The 15,240-nt window shown below is 39.9% G+C and overlaps 1 long non-coding RNA gene across 1 annotated transcript in view; it reads right to left on the bottom strand.

Annotated features, from left to right (window-relative positions):
- Positions 1 to 12,561, bottom strand: part of LOC114805431 — a 77,373-nt gene extending 64,812 nt beyond the window's left edge. Inside the window, exon 1 of the long non-coding RNA XR_003753408.2 lies at positions 12,480 to 12,561. This is a non-coding gene — a long non-coding RNA (uncharacterized LOC114805431). The remainder of the gene's footprint in view (positions 1 to 12,479) is intronic.
- Positions 12,562 to 15,240: the final 2,679 nt, after the last annotated feature.

Here is a 15,240-nt window from a genome sequence, read left to right as displayed (position 1 = left end):
AGAGGCATGTCCAAGACATAATGCAGATTTCTTCTCCAATTTTACCATTGATAGGACTGCTGATTCCATGGCTCGCCATCATTAATGAGGCTTTAGCAAACCATTAGCAAACCTCTTAACAGAGAAAGATAATTCCTTGAAGCAGGCTAATTTGTAGTGTGTCAAGTAATAAGGCATAGGGTTGTCAGGTTGATTTCCCATCTGTGACCACTCAGGTACCTGAAAGTGAGAAGTGGTCACCATTTTACTTTTCCAGTCCTCGTGTATTTATCATTTACACATGCCTGGTCTGACCTCTGGGCATAATAGAGGATTTCTGTGATCTTGAAGGAATCTCTGAACATTCCACACTTAGTCCATGTTGCCTGTCTGATTTAGTGAGCATTACTGGCAACCAACCCAACCCACTGTCCCATGCAAAAGGAAACAGAGCTGTGACACATCCAGTCATATTCTATATATTCTAAATCCTTGTTTGGAATAAAAAAGCATCTAGAATCTGATCAGATAAAATGCTTCTGATGTTCCAATAGACGTTTCCCACTTATTAAAGTCTTTAAGACAAGTATCAAGCTGTAGGCTAAACTCCTTAGGGACAGGGATCAAGTCTGCCTACACTATTGTATTCTCCCTAGCACCTAGGGTAGTGCTCTGCACATAGGAAGCATTCAATACTATTGATTAATTAATAGGCTAACAGTTTTTCTAAAAATTCACAGGCAAGAAGATGTACAAGCCATTATCAGCAACATATTGTATGTTGACAATAATCCTGAAAAAGAACAAAGACGTTTGTCAGAGATTCCCATAAGTTACCCAGAGACCAACCTTATCAGCCGAGATGAATGCTGTTTGCAAAGGTTATTACTTGCATAGTGAAGAAAGATTTAATGGGTTCAATTCACACTATCAGAGTAGCTAGGATTTCTATGATTTTGGATGTGATATTTTAATATTTGAAAACAGGGAAGAGCTGAAGGCAGAAGACCAAGCAAGGTGGAATTATAGGCTTCTAGTTATAAGACCATAACTATTTGGGAAAGTTATTTGAGTAGAGATATATACCTCAGGGGCAGATTCTAAATGTGTTGTGAAGGAAGACTCCATGAATTTTGGTAAGTTTAAATTTGGTCAGAGCTAGAATGTGAGAAATCAAATGTCACACCAAGGAGGATGGGTTGGTTGGTGCCTCTAATAATAACTGAGAAATTGGGCAAAGGGGAAACATTCAGGGGATATTAGGAAACTCATCTTGTCTGTGTTGTCTATAGGTGTGGATACAGGCAACAGAAAAACAAGCAACGGGAAGATTCAAGGGTCAGTCCTATGGGAAAGAACCAGGAGTAGAAAGGTATTTTGGGAAATCATCCTTGTATAGATGGTTGCTAAGCTGGGAAGAGGTAGAAAGAAAATATCAACAAGGCCAGGAAAATCACTTACGTGATCATTCCAGAATGTAGGAGACAGGATGTTGGGATAGTTGAAGTAGCAGTGGTATTTATTTAAATGCTGGCTGTGTGCTGGGATAAATGCAAGAGTGTTACATTAATCTTCATTTGCTGTCCCTTAAGGGGCTTACCATCTAAGGTGGGGGCAGTCAAACATAAAGAATAATGAGTGGGAAGTTAAGGAGAAAAATGAACCAAGATCACTATGTTACATTATATATACTGGTATTTGTTAAGTGACTTACTCCCTTCGTTCATCAACCCCTCCCAGGCTCACAGCCTTTAGGTATATATCTGTAATTTATTTACATTAATGTTCGTCTCCCCCTCTAGACTGTAAGATCATTGTCTTTGTCTTCTTCTTGATCCCCTATACAAAGTTCCTGCTAAAAAGTTCAGAAGGGATAACCAGTGCAGCCCTAGGTTAGCAGACTGTCAAGATGGAGGTTTAACGGGAAGTAGATTGGTCATGGGAATGTTATGTACAGGAATATTATCCCCCATATTCCTGGGGTGAAATTCCCTGGATAGAGGGAGAACTCTTCACCACCACTCTCACATCCCCATATAACAATTACAGTGATAATAATTATAATAATAATAATAGTATTCATTAAGTACTCAGCCGTGCCAGGCACCATGCTAAATACTCGGGTGCATACAGACAAATCGGGTTAGACACAGTCCCTGTCCCTCATGGGACTCACAATCTTCATCCTCATTTTGCAGATGAGGAAACTGAGGCACAGAGAAGTGAAGTGACTTGCCCAAGGACACACCACAGACAAGTGGCAGAGCGTGGTTTAGAACACATGATCTTCTGACTCCCAGACCCGGGTTCTATCCACTACTCCATTCCCATTTCATTACTCATCATCAACCTGCCCCTGAGGTAGGCAGTCTTCAGATACTGTTACTTCACTGATATGGTCCTTGGGCCCCAGTGGATTCAAAGCACAGACCAAGCATTGCCTAAGGATGGATTTATTATTATTATTAGTAGTAGTAGTAGTACTAGTATTATTATTATTGGTACTAGTACTGAAATGATCAAATAGCATTGACTAACTAATCTTAGAATAGGAACATTTTCTTTCCTCCCCTTAAAATTGTTTCCTTTTGAGGAAATCAATATTCACCTGGTTTTCTTTTCTAAGCAAATGAATCTACTCCCTTATAAGCTTCCAAAGTTTGCCATTGCCTGAAATAGGGTTGAATGATAGATACAGTGCATCTCCAGTGCGCATCTGTAGATAATTCATTTTCCACACACCTCTGAATGCTACAACATCTTTTAATAGACTTTCTAGTAGCATATTCTGGAGTGGGTTTTGCACTAAAATACTGACACAGAGGAATAATGTTCTGTGGGAAAAAAAAGTACTACACAACCTCCACTGAATGATTCAGAGAATGATTAAGTCATCTTTCTTTCAGGGATCAGAAAAACTTGGTTGATTATTGCACTGCTCCACATTTTTATTACCATCGGAAAGAATACATTTTTGTAGTATATAGTGAAGGGTTCATTCTATTATTCAGACAGGTGACCACTGAAACCTTGTAGAGATGATATGGTATTACTAGGAAAGAAAATGCAGTGAAAATGACTTATATGCCTTTCTTGCATATCTTATCTCCAAGTGTATTATTCAAATCCTGTATTTTGGTCCAAATGAAGTAGTCAGTAGTCCTTCATAAATCATCCCTGGTTTTCAGGAATGTTATAAAGTTTTAGACTTTTTGAAATTTTCAGAGTGTGTTGTTTACAACCCCTCCTGAAGAATTAGACAATAATGTTTTAAGGGATGGTGTTAGAATACTTCCAAGTCACAGACATTTTAGTCCCTTCCCATAAGGTCTGCTAAATCCACCCCCAGAATGCTGAAGAATTGGGAACTACAATTTTACAAGGGCAGCATAGTGTTGAAGAATTTACAGAAAAGGCCAATCAAAATGATCAAGAGAATAGAGAGTTTTCTTCACAGTGATAAACTGAACAAAATAGACTTCTTAAATCTGTAAATACAAAAGTTGAGAGAGAACATCATTCCTGTTTTCAAACTGGAAAAAATATTGACAGGATCAGTTTTCATCCAATCCCATCACAATGGGACAAGAGGAGAACCCATTAAAGCTTGAAGGTGTTAAGTTTGAAACAACAAAACCAAACATTACTTCACACTGCAATTGATCAAAATATTGGATTTGTTAACACAGTAAACTGGGGAGCCAAATTTTTCAGTAGATTCTAGAAGTGTTGGGATAAATTAGTGGAACTAGCTCTGTTATCGACCATTAGAGAGAAAAGATGGGGAAAAAAGTTAGGGATATTAGTATTCATTCATTCAATTGTATTTATTGAGTGCTTACTACATTCAGAGCACTGTACTAAGTGCTTGGGAAAGTACAATACAACAATAGTCACAGTTCCTGCCCACAATTAGCTTACAGTCTAGAGTGGGGGAGATAGACATTAATATAAATAAATTACAGATATGTACGTAAGTGTGGTTCTGGGTGGGGGGATGAGCAAAGGGAGCAAGTCAGGGTAGGAGGGAGAAGAGGAAAGGGGGGCGTAGTAAGGGAAGGCCTCTTAGAGAAGATGTGCTTTCAATAAAGCTTTGAAGTGGGAGAGAGTAATTATCTGTCAGGTTTGAGGAGGGAGGGCATTCTAGACCAGAGGCAAAATGTGGGTGAGGGGTCGGCGGCAAGATAGATGAGACTGAAGCACATGAGATGATAAGCATTAGCGGAGTGAAGTGTGTGGATTGGGTTCTAGTAGGAGGTTTGAGGAGGGAGGGCTTTCTAGACCAGAGGCAGAATGTGGGTGAGGGGTTGGTGGCATGATAGATGAGACTGAGGAACAATGAGGTGGTGAGCATTAGCGGAGTGATGTGTGTAGATTGGGTTCTAGTAGGAGGTAGCGAGGTGAGGTAGGAGAGGGCAAGATGACCGAGTGCTTTTAAGCCAATGATAAGGAGTTTTTGTTTGATGTGGAGGGAGATGGACAACAACTGGAGTTTCTTGAGCAGTGGGGAAACATGTCTTCAACATTTTTCGTAAAAAAATGATCTGGACAGCAGTGATGCAGTAATCCAGGAGGGAGAGGATGAGCAATTGTACTAATACGGTAGCAGTTTGGATGGAGAGGAAAGGGCAGGTTTTAGTGATGTTGTGAAGGTGGGATGGACAGGATTTAGTGATGGATTGAATATCTGAGTTGAATGAAAGAGAGAAGTTAAGGATAATGCCAGTTATGAGATTTTGAGACAGGAAAGATGGTGGTGCTGTCTACAATGAAGGGGAAGTCATGGGGAGGAGAGGGTTCGGTTGGGACAGTAAGGAGTTCTGTTTCTGACTTGTTAAGCCTAAGATAATGAGAGGACATTCAAGTAGAGAAGTCTTGAAGGTAGGTAGGAGGAAATGTGAAACTGCAGAGAGGGATCAGGGCTGGAGATGTAGTTTTGGGTGTCATCTGCATAGAGGTGGTAGTTGAAGCCATGGGAGTGAAAGAATTCTCCAAAAGAGTGGGTGTAGATGCAGAATAGAAGGGGACCCAGAACTGAAGCTTGAGGGAACTCAAAATTTAGGGGGTGGGAGAAAGAGGAGGAGCCTGGGAAGGAGACTGAGAATGAGTGTCCAGAGAGATGAGGAGAACCAGAGGACAGGGTCAGTGAAGCCAAGGTTGGATAATGTTCCCAGGAGAAGGAGGTGGTCGACAGTGTCAAAGGCAGATGAGAGATCTAGGAAGATTAGAATAGAGTAGAGGCTATTGGATTTGCCAAGAAGGAGATCAATGGTGACCGTTTGAGAGGGAGGTTTCTGTGGAGTGAAGGGGAAACAAGCCAGATTAGATGGATTCAAAGAGAGATGTAGAAGAGAGGAATTTGAGACAGTCAGGGTAGACAACACTCTCAAGGAGTTTGGATCGGAATGGTAGGAGGGAGATGGGGGAATAACTGGAGGAAGCCATGGGTTCAAGGGAGAGGTTTTTTTAAGATGGGAGAGACATGGGCATGTTTGAAAGCATTGGGGAAAAAGCCAGTGGAGAGCAAACAGCTAAAGATGGTTGCTAGGGAGGGAAGAAGAGAGGGGGCAAGTGTTTTGATGATATGTGAAGAAATGGGGTCAGATGCTCAGGTGTGGGGATGCATTTTGAGAGGAGGCAGGAGATTTCCTCTAGAGATCCTACTTGTAAAGATGGGAGACTTAAATAGGGGGCAGAAGCAGGGAGGGATTGAGGAGGGGCAGGGGAGATTTTAGGGCACTCATGCCTGATAGCATAAATTTTCTTGGGGCAAGGGATGGGGGAGGCTCGAGGACAGGGGCCCTGAGGAGGGAGTTAAATGTCTGGAACAACTGGCAAGGGTGATGTGTTTGGTTGTCTTTTAGAGTGGAAAATAATTTTGTAGATCCATGACCATGACTGTTAAAGTAGGGTTACTCATTGGTCTGACATCTTAATGATGCTATTAATGGCATTATCAATCCATTAATCAGTGGTATTTATTGAGCACTTATGCACAGAGCACTGTACTGAGCACATGAAAGAGTACAATACAACAGAATTAGCAGACAAATTCCCTACCCATAACATGCTTACAGTCTAGAGGGGGAGACAGACATTATATGACTACATGAGTAATTTATACTATGTAATTTAAAGAAATCCACATAAGTGCTGTGAGATTGCGGGTGGGGTGAAGATAAAGGTCACAGATCCGAGTACATGGATGATGCAGAAGGGAGAGAGGGCTTAATCGGGAAAAGCCTCTTGGAGAAGATGTGATCTTCATAATGCCTTGAATGTGGAAAGAGTGGTGGTCTGGTATACGCAGAGGAGGAGGGAGTTCCAGGCTAGGGGGAAGATGTGAAAAGGGCTAGGGGAAGGATGTGGGAATGGGGTCGACTCTGACATAGATGAAATCGGGGCATGGTGGAGCTACAGGAGCAGAATGAGCAGGCTGTAATAGGAGATCAGTGAGTTTATGTTCAAATGGCTTGAACCCTGTGGTACTGGATAATCTAAGGGAATATCTGAACAGATCCTTCCCCTCATGGCCAAAAGTACTCATTTTTTCTTCAGCTCCTCTTAATCCTGTCCTGGTAATGATGCCAGAAAATGGGAAGGAACCTGAAGAAGATAGAGGCCTGTTTATATGGTCTTAGCTGTGGCACGGGTATAAATGTATCACTGTTGAATAAGCCTATCCACAAAAAGAAAGAAGAAAATGCAGAATTTATGTGATGTAAAAATATGGTTCCTTAGGAAGGGAAGAGAGAATAGTGGAGTGTCAGTTTCAGGTTCAGAAAAGGGAATGATGGGAGAATTTGAAACCAATTAGTTGGAAAGATTACCTAGAAGAAAAAGTGGGAATTGAAAAGCTCTTGTTTTTCTCATGGTTTAAGGCACATTGTGACATATTTCCTTTTTTTATTCATCATAGTTCCAGGAACTGTAGCCTCTGCCTCTGGGCCTATTTTAAAATGCACATAATTTAAAAATTTCATTTAAAATGTTAACAATTTCTAAAACTTCAGAAAACTAGCAAAATATATAACATAGCCTCCAGATTCTGGATAGAGTTTAAGGCATATATGCATATATAGCGAGAGTGACTATACTTCTTTTAAAAACCTGAGACTTCCCCCTCTCCAGAACACATTATTAATCATGGCATTAAAAAAAAAAAGGTTACAAAATCCTGAAATATCTAAATACCTTGGGTTCTGGAACTGCCAAGGCTGCTAGTAATATGTGAATACCTTCCTGGTTTGATGAGGGAAGAGAATCTATCAATACCAAATCTAAATTTCTTAACTCTCTCTTTCAAGTCTGGTCTCCTATCTCTGACCCATGATCTACTCCCTTCTCTCTGCCTAGAACTTTTTACTCCTCTATTTTTCAGCATTTTTGGTCATTCTTGAGTTGGAACATATCACCACTGATGGCAAAGTCTCACTGAGGAGACCCAGGTTTCCTTATTCTCCAGGAGGATGATCTTTCCACTGATATAATAGAGGACCTAAATGAATGAGTGAATGAAGTCCCAAGATCATGGCCAGAGAAGCTTATCCAAGTAATCCCAATTATATGAGTAGTGCCATAATCAGCCCTGGATTCTAATCCAGCTCTGCCATTTGTCTGCTGTGTGACACTGGGCAAGTCACTTATCTGTGCCTCAGTTTCCTCATATGCGAAATACTGATTAAGATTGAGCATCCCATGCAGAAGAGGGATTGTGTCCAACCTGATTAGCTTGTATCTACCCCAGAGCTTAGCACAGGGCCTGGCACATAGTAAATGCTTAAAAAATACCCTACTCCCGCAAAAAAATAGTTATTTTTAGCTCATCCCTGCTTCCTCTCTAGAGCTGCAAGGATCACTGGGGATGCTTGAATCTCATTTCCAAACAAGGGTTTATCTTGCCACTCTGAAGTGTACATATCCTATTGAAGCAGCATGGCCTAGTAGGATAAGCATGGGCCTGGGAGTCAGAGGACCCAGGTTCTAATCCTTGCTCTGCCACATATCTGCTCTGTGACCTTGGTCAAGTCACTTCACTTCTCGGTTCCACAGTTTCCTCATCTGCAAAATAGGGATTCAATACCTATTATCCTCCCCCACAGACTCTGAACCTCATGTGGGACCTGGTCATCTTGTATCTACCCCAGTGCTTATTACAGTGTTTGGTGCATAGGAAGCACTTAACAAATACTTAATCATTATTATTGTCATAAGTATTGTTATTATTATCATTATTAGGATTTTCATCCTAGAGTGAATTTGGTTCCTTACTAAACTGAGATGTGCAGTAACCCTTCCATGGACGTGAATGTAAACAAACATGTTATATCACTACAAAATCATAAAAACATAGAGAAGACACTGCATCTAAAGTGTAACTACAGATAGCTGCCAATTTCCTGTTAGCACTAGTTAGAATGAAACACCCTCAAAGTGTTCTTAACATTGTGTCTTTCACAAAAGGCTCAGGCTGGCTAAAGCGTCCATCCACTCTGACCACCATCACTCAAACAATTTAGATAGTGATATTTATGTAAGGGGAATAAACAATCCGTATTAATCTTCCATCTTTTTAGGCATAACTGGGACTCATTATGGGAGACTAACAAACCAGAAAATATTTTGGGGATGGATCTATACTGGCCTTACTCCAATAACAAAGCCAGGCTTTGTTCCATTTTTAAAAGTCATTTGGGCTTCTTAAACACCTGACTCCCTTTATAAATTGACAGGAGAAAGAACAATAGCATCAGGAAAAAGAAATGAATTAGAGCAAAATCTTGGAAAAATTCCATGAGGTGGGTTTTTTCTTTGAAATGCAAATGTATAGGAATTAATATAATTTTTAAAAGAAAGTTAGGAAACTATTTTAGGCAATTGGTTTGTTTTGAATACAAACTTAGTTTCATTGTCAAAAAAGTAAAAGTTGGAACAAAGGAGAAAAGCTGTTCAAATAATTAAATTCTTATTTAGTAAAATCCTTTACTCAAGATTTCACAGCTCTTCCAAAAAGAGCTAAGGCTTCCTCTCTTACTTTATCTGGGAACTCCCTCCAAATGTTCTTTCTCTTTTGGTCTCTTCTGGCACTTAAATTCCACAGACCTCTTGTCATGGTTCATACTGTCTTACCAACTCGGATGCTTCCAAGAATGTCTCAACTTAGGCCGCTTTCTTCATGATTCACGCTGAGCTCTCTTTCTCTCTCTCTATCCTCTCTCAAAAGAGAGCTCAACTGCCCATTTGGGGGGTCAATGTTATCTAATGGGTGTTTGTCCTCTTCAGGTCCTTCATTGTTTTGTGTCCTCTTTTCACCTTCAGAACAATAAACATGACAGTGAAGCTTCCCACTCAGCTGTGTCTCTTCTCTCATGGTCATTTCTGGTGGAAGAATAAATCTCATCTTCTAAATGCTTTCAATTCAGTTTTCTGCACACAGTAAGGGCTCAATAAACATGATTGACTGATTGAGTCTTTTGGTTTGGGAGATTTGGCAACAATATTTCCAAAATCCATCAGTTCCTCAGCTAGTTCAAAGAGCTTTTGGATTGTGAAGGCAGTAAATGACCTTCAGCTTCTGAGAAAAATCCATGCTTCTTTTGACCTTTCGGTCTGTGTCAGGCAAGAAAGATGCTCCAATTTCTATTATTTGATCTGAAAATCTGTAATCCTTGGTCCATATTTTAGATTTGTTTCCCAAAAGGAAAGTCACCCACTGAAATATGGAGGTTTCCCTTAAATCCTGTGCTAAAATACCTTATTCAGTTTCGGGCCCCACGGCTATAAATCACTGAGACTTTTATCTTTCTGGTCTAATGGATCAACACAAAGTTGAAGGGGTACTTTTATAATCTGCAAGATCTTCAATAGCTTCTCATGACAAACACAGGGTCTCAAGATAATCTGGTCTAGAAATGTCAACAAGACATCATTATGGTCCAGCAATACACCCATAAAGATGGTGGAGGACATGAGTGAAGAAACCTAATTACGCCACTTTTTCATGGTAATTCATTGCTATAATTTCAAAATAGACATTTTTAGAATCCTTTCATTATAGGAAAAGAAAAGACAAACAAAAAAAACCCCAAAGATAATTATTAGCCACTACAATACCACAAATAATTGATAGGTATAAGAAAATCATCTCAAAAAATGGTAGTACACGCAGGCTTATTTTCTACCATTTAGCTTTGCAAATCACTTTTTTAAAATCTTGCTGTTTTCACCTCCATCACTGGTGATAGTTTAGCCACAGGTACACAATTTTCAGAACAATATAAATTTGCAGGGTCAACTCAGAGGTGCCATCCTGCGCATAAAACTGAATAAGGAAGAAAATGTCCCCTGAATCTGGATGAATACAGGGTGGAATATTGAAACAGAGCATTCTTTTTCAGGATACCTCTCTAGACTCTGTGAATTATGAGGGACTCCTATCTCCGGTAATGCATTTTCACTGGGAGTGAGTTCTGCCGTCAATGCTGTTCCATCGGGAGATAATGCAATGGGATGTTGGAAGAAATAGTTGTGCTCATGTCACAATGCTTCTATTATAGGGTGAAGTTTCTTAATTTGATTGTTAGGAACATAACTCCCTCGTTAGAGCAGAACCAGGTGCATCTGGATGTATGAGTGAGGGAGAAACCCTACAAGACTAACCTTCATATCTTATCAGCCTCCTGGCTGACCTCCCTGCCTCCAGCTTGTCCTCTCTCCAGCCAATATTTCACTCAGCCTCCAGGATAACTTTTCCAAGAAAAAAACTTTGCACGCATCTCCTCACGCTTCTGGAAGCTTTGAGGGTATCCATCCATCTGAAATCAAGCAGAAACTCCTAACCATTGCCTTTAAGACACTCAATTAGTTCCCTCTTCCCACTTATCCTTGCTCTCACAGATTACGAATCTAACTTACTTGCTTCACCCCTCTCAATCAGTCAATCAATCATTGGTATTTTTGTGCACTGACACTGTGCAGAACATTGAACTAAGCCTTTGGGAAAGAAAGTACAATGAAGTTGATAGACATTATTCTACACTTTGTATCTCATTCACATCTCTACTGCTGTCAACTTCTTTATTACACCTTCTTCCTTGCTTGCATCTTCCCAACCTTCATATCTGGCAGACAACATCTCTCCCCTTCTTCAAAGCCCTTCTAAAAATGGAATCTCCTTTAAAATGTCTTTTCTAATTTCCTTATCCCTATTGCTATTTCAGTCCTTCCATCACCTACATCAATTCCATTACCTATGCATCACCTTCACACTAGGGTACTCACCACTGAAGCTGCTACTCCCTGGTAGCAGTTATGTATTAAGTTTTAACAATGATAGCAATGACAGTAATAACTGGAGTATTTATTAAATGCTCACTCTACGCCAAGTAGTATTCTGAGTGCTGCCAGAGATACAAGATTATCAACCCAAACACAGTCCCTGTCCCATGTAGAGCTCAGAATCTAAGTAGGAGGGACAATAAGTATTTAATCTCTATTATCTAACCTGGTTGTATTGTATCTACCTCAGTGATTAGTGCAGTGTTTGGCACATAGTAAGTACTTAACAAATATTGTAAGTGTTCTTATTGTTAGTAGGTGGGTCATTCTCCTGAGGCCAGGCTATCAGACAAAATTTCCATAGCTAGGATTTATGGACATTAATAGTTGTACATTATATCCCTGGGGAGCATGAAAATGTGAATTATCTGATAGGAAGCTGTATTCCTGAAAACTTCCATTTATATCCCCAAACTAAGTAATGACAACAGTTACTTAAGTAAGAATGAGAGGTTAGGTGGAGAAAGAGAAATAATGTATTGCTTCAGTAAGACCAGGTTAAATTTAAGGTTACTGAACCAGTGTTCTCTCTGAAATAGCCTACGCCTGACCAAATTAAATGGGCTACTTCCTCTCCCAAACTGTAGGGGATGGAAAAGCGAGAGGATTCAGCTCCAAGCCTCTGGTGATCCTGTCTGACTTGACACATAAATGATGCAACCTAATCAGACAGTGTGGCTCAGTGAAAAGAGCGTGGGCTTCAGAATCAGAGGTCATGGGTTCGACTCCCAGCTCTGCCACTTGTCAGTTGTGTGACGGTGGGCAAGTCACTTAACTTCTCTGTGCCTCAGTTACCTCATCTGTAAAATGGGGATTATATGTGAGACTCACGTGGGACAAACTGATTACCCTGTATCTGCCCCAGCGCTTAGAACAGTGCTCTGCACATAGTAAGCGCTTAACAAATACCAACATTATTATAATCAGACAGAAACTGTATCCTCATTTTGCATAAATTTCTGACTCTGAACCAAGGCAGTCTTTGGGAATTTACACAGACCAAGGAGTCTGGCCCAATTCTAGATCAACTGTGGGTCAGAGAACCCTTGGAGTTTGAGTCACTTTGGGGGTCAAAGCTAAGATTTGGATGCAAGGTCAGATTCATGAGGGACCTTGAAGATTCTAGTTCAGTATGAATCTAAATGAGCAGAGCTGGCACCAACCTCAGTTCCACAGGATCCTTCAGATGGCAACTGAACCAGGATCAGGAAGGATCTTCTTAGTTGAAGCTGGACTTTGAGTAGGCACTGTGGGGAAAGAGATGGGTGTTTTTGTTACCTTTGGATGGAAGACTATGAGATAGAAATATTCAAGTCACTGTGAATTTTAGAAATAACAATAATAATAATAATGATGATGATGGTATTAAGTGCTTACTATGTACCAAACACTGTTCTAAGCGCTAGGGTAGATACAAGGTAATCAGGTTGTCCCACTTGGGGCTCACCGTCTTAATCTACATTTTATAGATTAGGTAACTGAGGCACAGAGAAGTTAAGTGACTTGCCCATAGTCACACAGCTAAGTGGTGGAGTCGGGATTAGAACACATCACCTATGACTCCCAAGCCCGTGCTCTTTCCACTAAGCCACACTGCTGAAATTCACCCTACTTCAGGTAAAAGATTTGTGAAAAGTTCCCTGGATAACAAATAGCGGGGGATGCAGAAGATCCATGAAAACATTGATGATGAGCATGTGATCATTGCTGTAGTGAATCCATTTCCTGGCAGAAGAGACAGTCCAGCCTAAACACTAGCATGAAGAATGGGAGAGAGTAAATGCTAACACAAGCCATCCACAACTATTCGGAACAATCCTAAACTGACTTATAATCCTTAAAGCCTTTTTGCTTAAATTCTTCAAAACATTTTACATATCAAAAATTAATTTCTGGTGTAACTGTGATGTTGCAATTTAATTATTTACCCAAAATTCTAGTGCTGAAATCCAACTGCTACAATGAATATCATGTTTTGACACCAAGAAGCTGTTTTCTATGGATGTTCCAGTTTATATGCCCTCAAGCACTGATGAAACATCAAGGGAAAAGGACTGAAAAGCATAAAGAATTCCAACAAGAGAACATTACTGCCAGTCTGGCAGAGTGTAATGTCCAAAATGGCCAGGAAGAGCACTGAGCTGCCTGTAAAAGTCATGATGGGGAATGGGCTTTATTTTTCTTATAGACACCTTTCAATTTTATTTCAGTGTATACAGTGTGTCATCTTAACAACAAGAAGCGACCGAAGTATAGAATTGTTTTCTCTGTTCAAAGTATCACTGCTGCTGTGTTGCTTTTCACTGCATTTTATTGTTCTGGAAGACTATCAAAACATGTCTAAAGAACTCTAAAATTATCCAGTTGGAAGAAACAGATTGCAGAGTAGTTATGTTTATTTATATTTCTTTTTCAATATAGGCATCATGATTAAATGAATGAAAAGTCAGGAGATCTAGGGTCTATACTTCTAAATGGCTTATGTTTTAGTCCTTTGTCAAATCACTTTGACATGTGGGGAGAATGATGTTAGTTCAGCCTAGGAGGGAATTTCCAAGTAATTTTGTAGTCAGCCACTACTTCAGAATTCTCCAAGATTTTCCACATCTCCTCTTCCCAGGGATCCTTTACCTATAATAATAATAATGTTAGTATTTGTTAAGCACTTACTATGTGCAGAGCACTGTTCTAAGCTCTGGGGTAGATACAGGGTAATCAGGTTGCCCCACGTGAGGCTCACAATCTTAATCCTCATTTTACAGATGAGGTAACTGAGGCTCAGAAAAGTGAAGTGACTTGCCCACAGTCACACAGCTAAGTGACAGAGCTGGGATTCGAACCCACAACCTCTGACTCCCAAGCCCAGGCTCTTTCCACTGAGCCATGCTGCTTCTGTTTCCTTCACTCCTTAAGTCATCCCTCCCTCCTTTCCTCTTTATATGGATTTCTATCACTCCCAGTGAGACTGAGCTTAAAAACAAACTCATATCAACAGGGAGGAGATGGAGAGGAGTATTCGAGGTTAGTATTGCAATATAGAAGGTAAACTCCTTGAGGACAGGAATCATGTCTACAAACTCTATCGTGTTATACTCTCCCAAAAGGGCTTTCATAGAGCTCTGCACCCAGTAAGTCTTTACTAAATACCAGTCATTTATTGATTCTTGGGACATTTTCTTATCATAAAGCTTTTCCTACATTCATTTCCACTTCTAAATTATCATTTCAGGTTTATGAAGCAGGACTGTGGGTGATTTGGTCAAGGTATCTAAGAACAAAAATAGACTGGAAAAATTAACCAATTTCCATGATTCATTTTCTGTCACAATCTAGCTATTATTAATCACCTACCTTCCCTGAGATTGTTCTTATTCTATTTTTTGTGGTTTTAGGAATATTTCCCCTATCTCCCTATTGTATTAAGTTAAATCTGTTTAATCAGGATTTGAAAAACTCACAGTATATAGGAATTTTCACAATACACTTGAATCTCTTATAATTTTGCCAGAACTTGTGCTGCCTCCAAGCAGTGCATAAACCTTAATAAAGAATAGGTACTTATGACTACTTTCAATTGATTGCTTGTGAGCAGAGGAAAATGAAAAATCATTATGCATACTGGTAGTAACCTTCTTTTAAGCAGCAGTTGAGTTTAATTCCTTTCACCTTACCCATGACAGCAATAACAAATATAGCCACTGCGAATATGATTCCTAGGTATAATTAAGCAGTGTTGATCTTAGGACAGTTGTCTTTTCAATGAAACACTGATTGCATTGCGCATAACAAAACTATCTCTGCATGACAGAACTAATTAGTGACCATCTGAACTTACTTAGCCAAATGAAAAAAGCAATTAAAAATGCCGTCATCACTGGATCTATTATTGAACATCTGGTTGTATTGATAAGCAATACAGCAAGT

Source organism: Ornithorhynchus anatinus, chromosome 18, assembly GCF_004115215.2.
Source record: "Ornithorhynchus anatinus isolate Pmale09 chromosome 18, mOrnAna1.pri.v4, whole genome shotgun sequence".
Classification (NCBI taxonomy): Eukaryota; Metazoa; Chordata; class Mammalia; order Monotremata; family Ornithorhynchidae; genus Ornithorhynchus; species Ornithorhynchus anatinus.
Note: the sequence above shows the minus strand (reverse complement) of the source record. Positions and strands in the feature narration are given on the sequence as shown.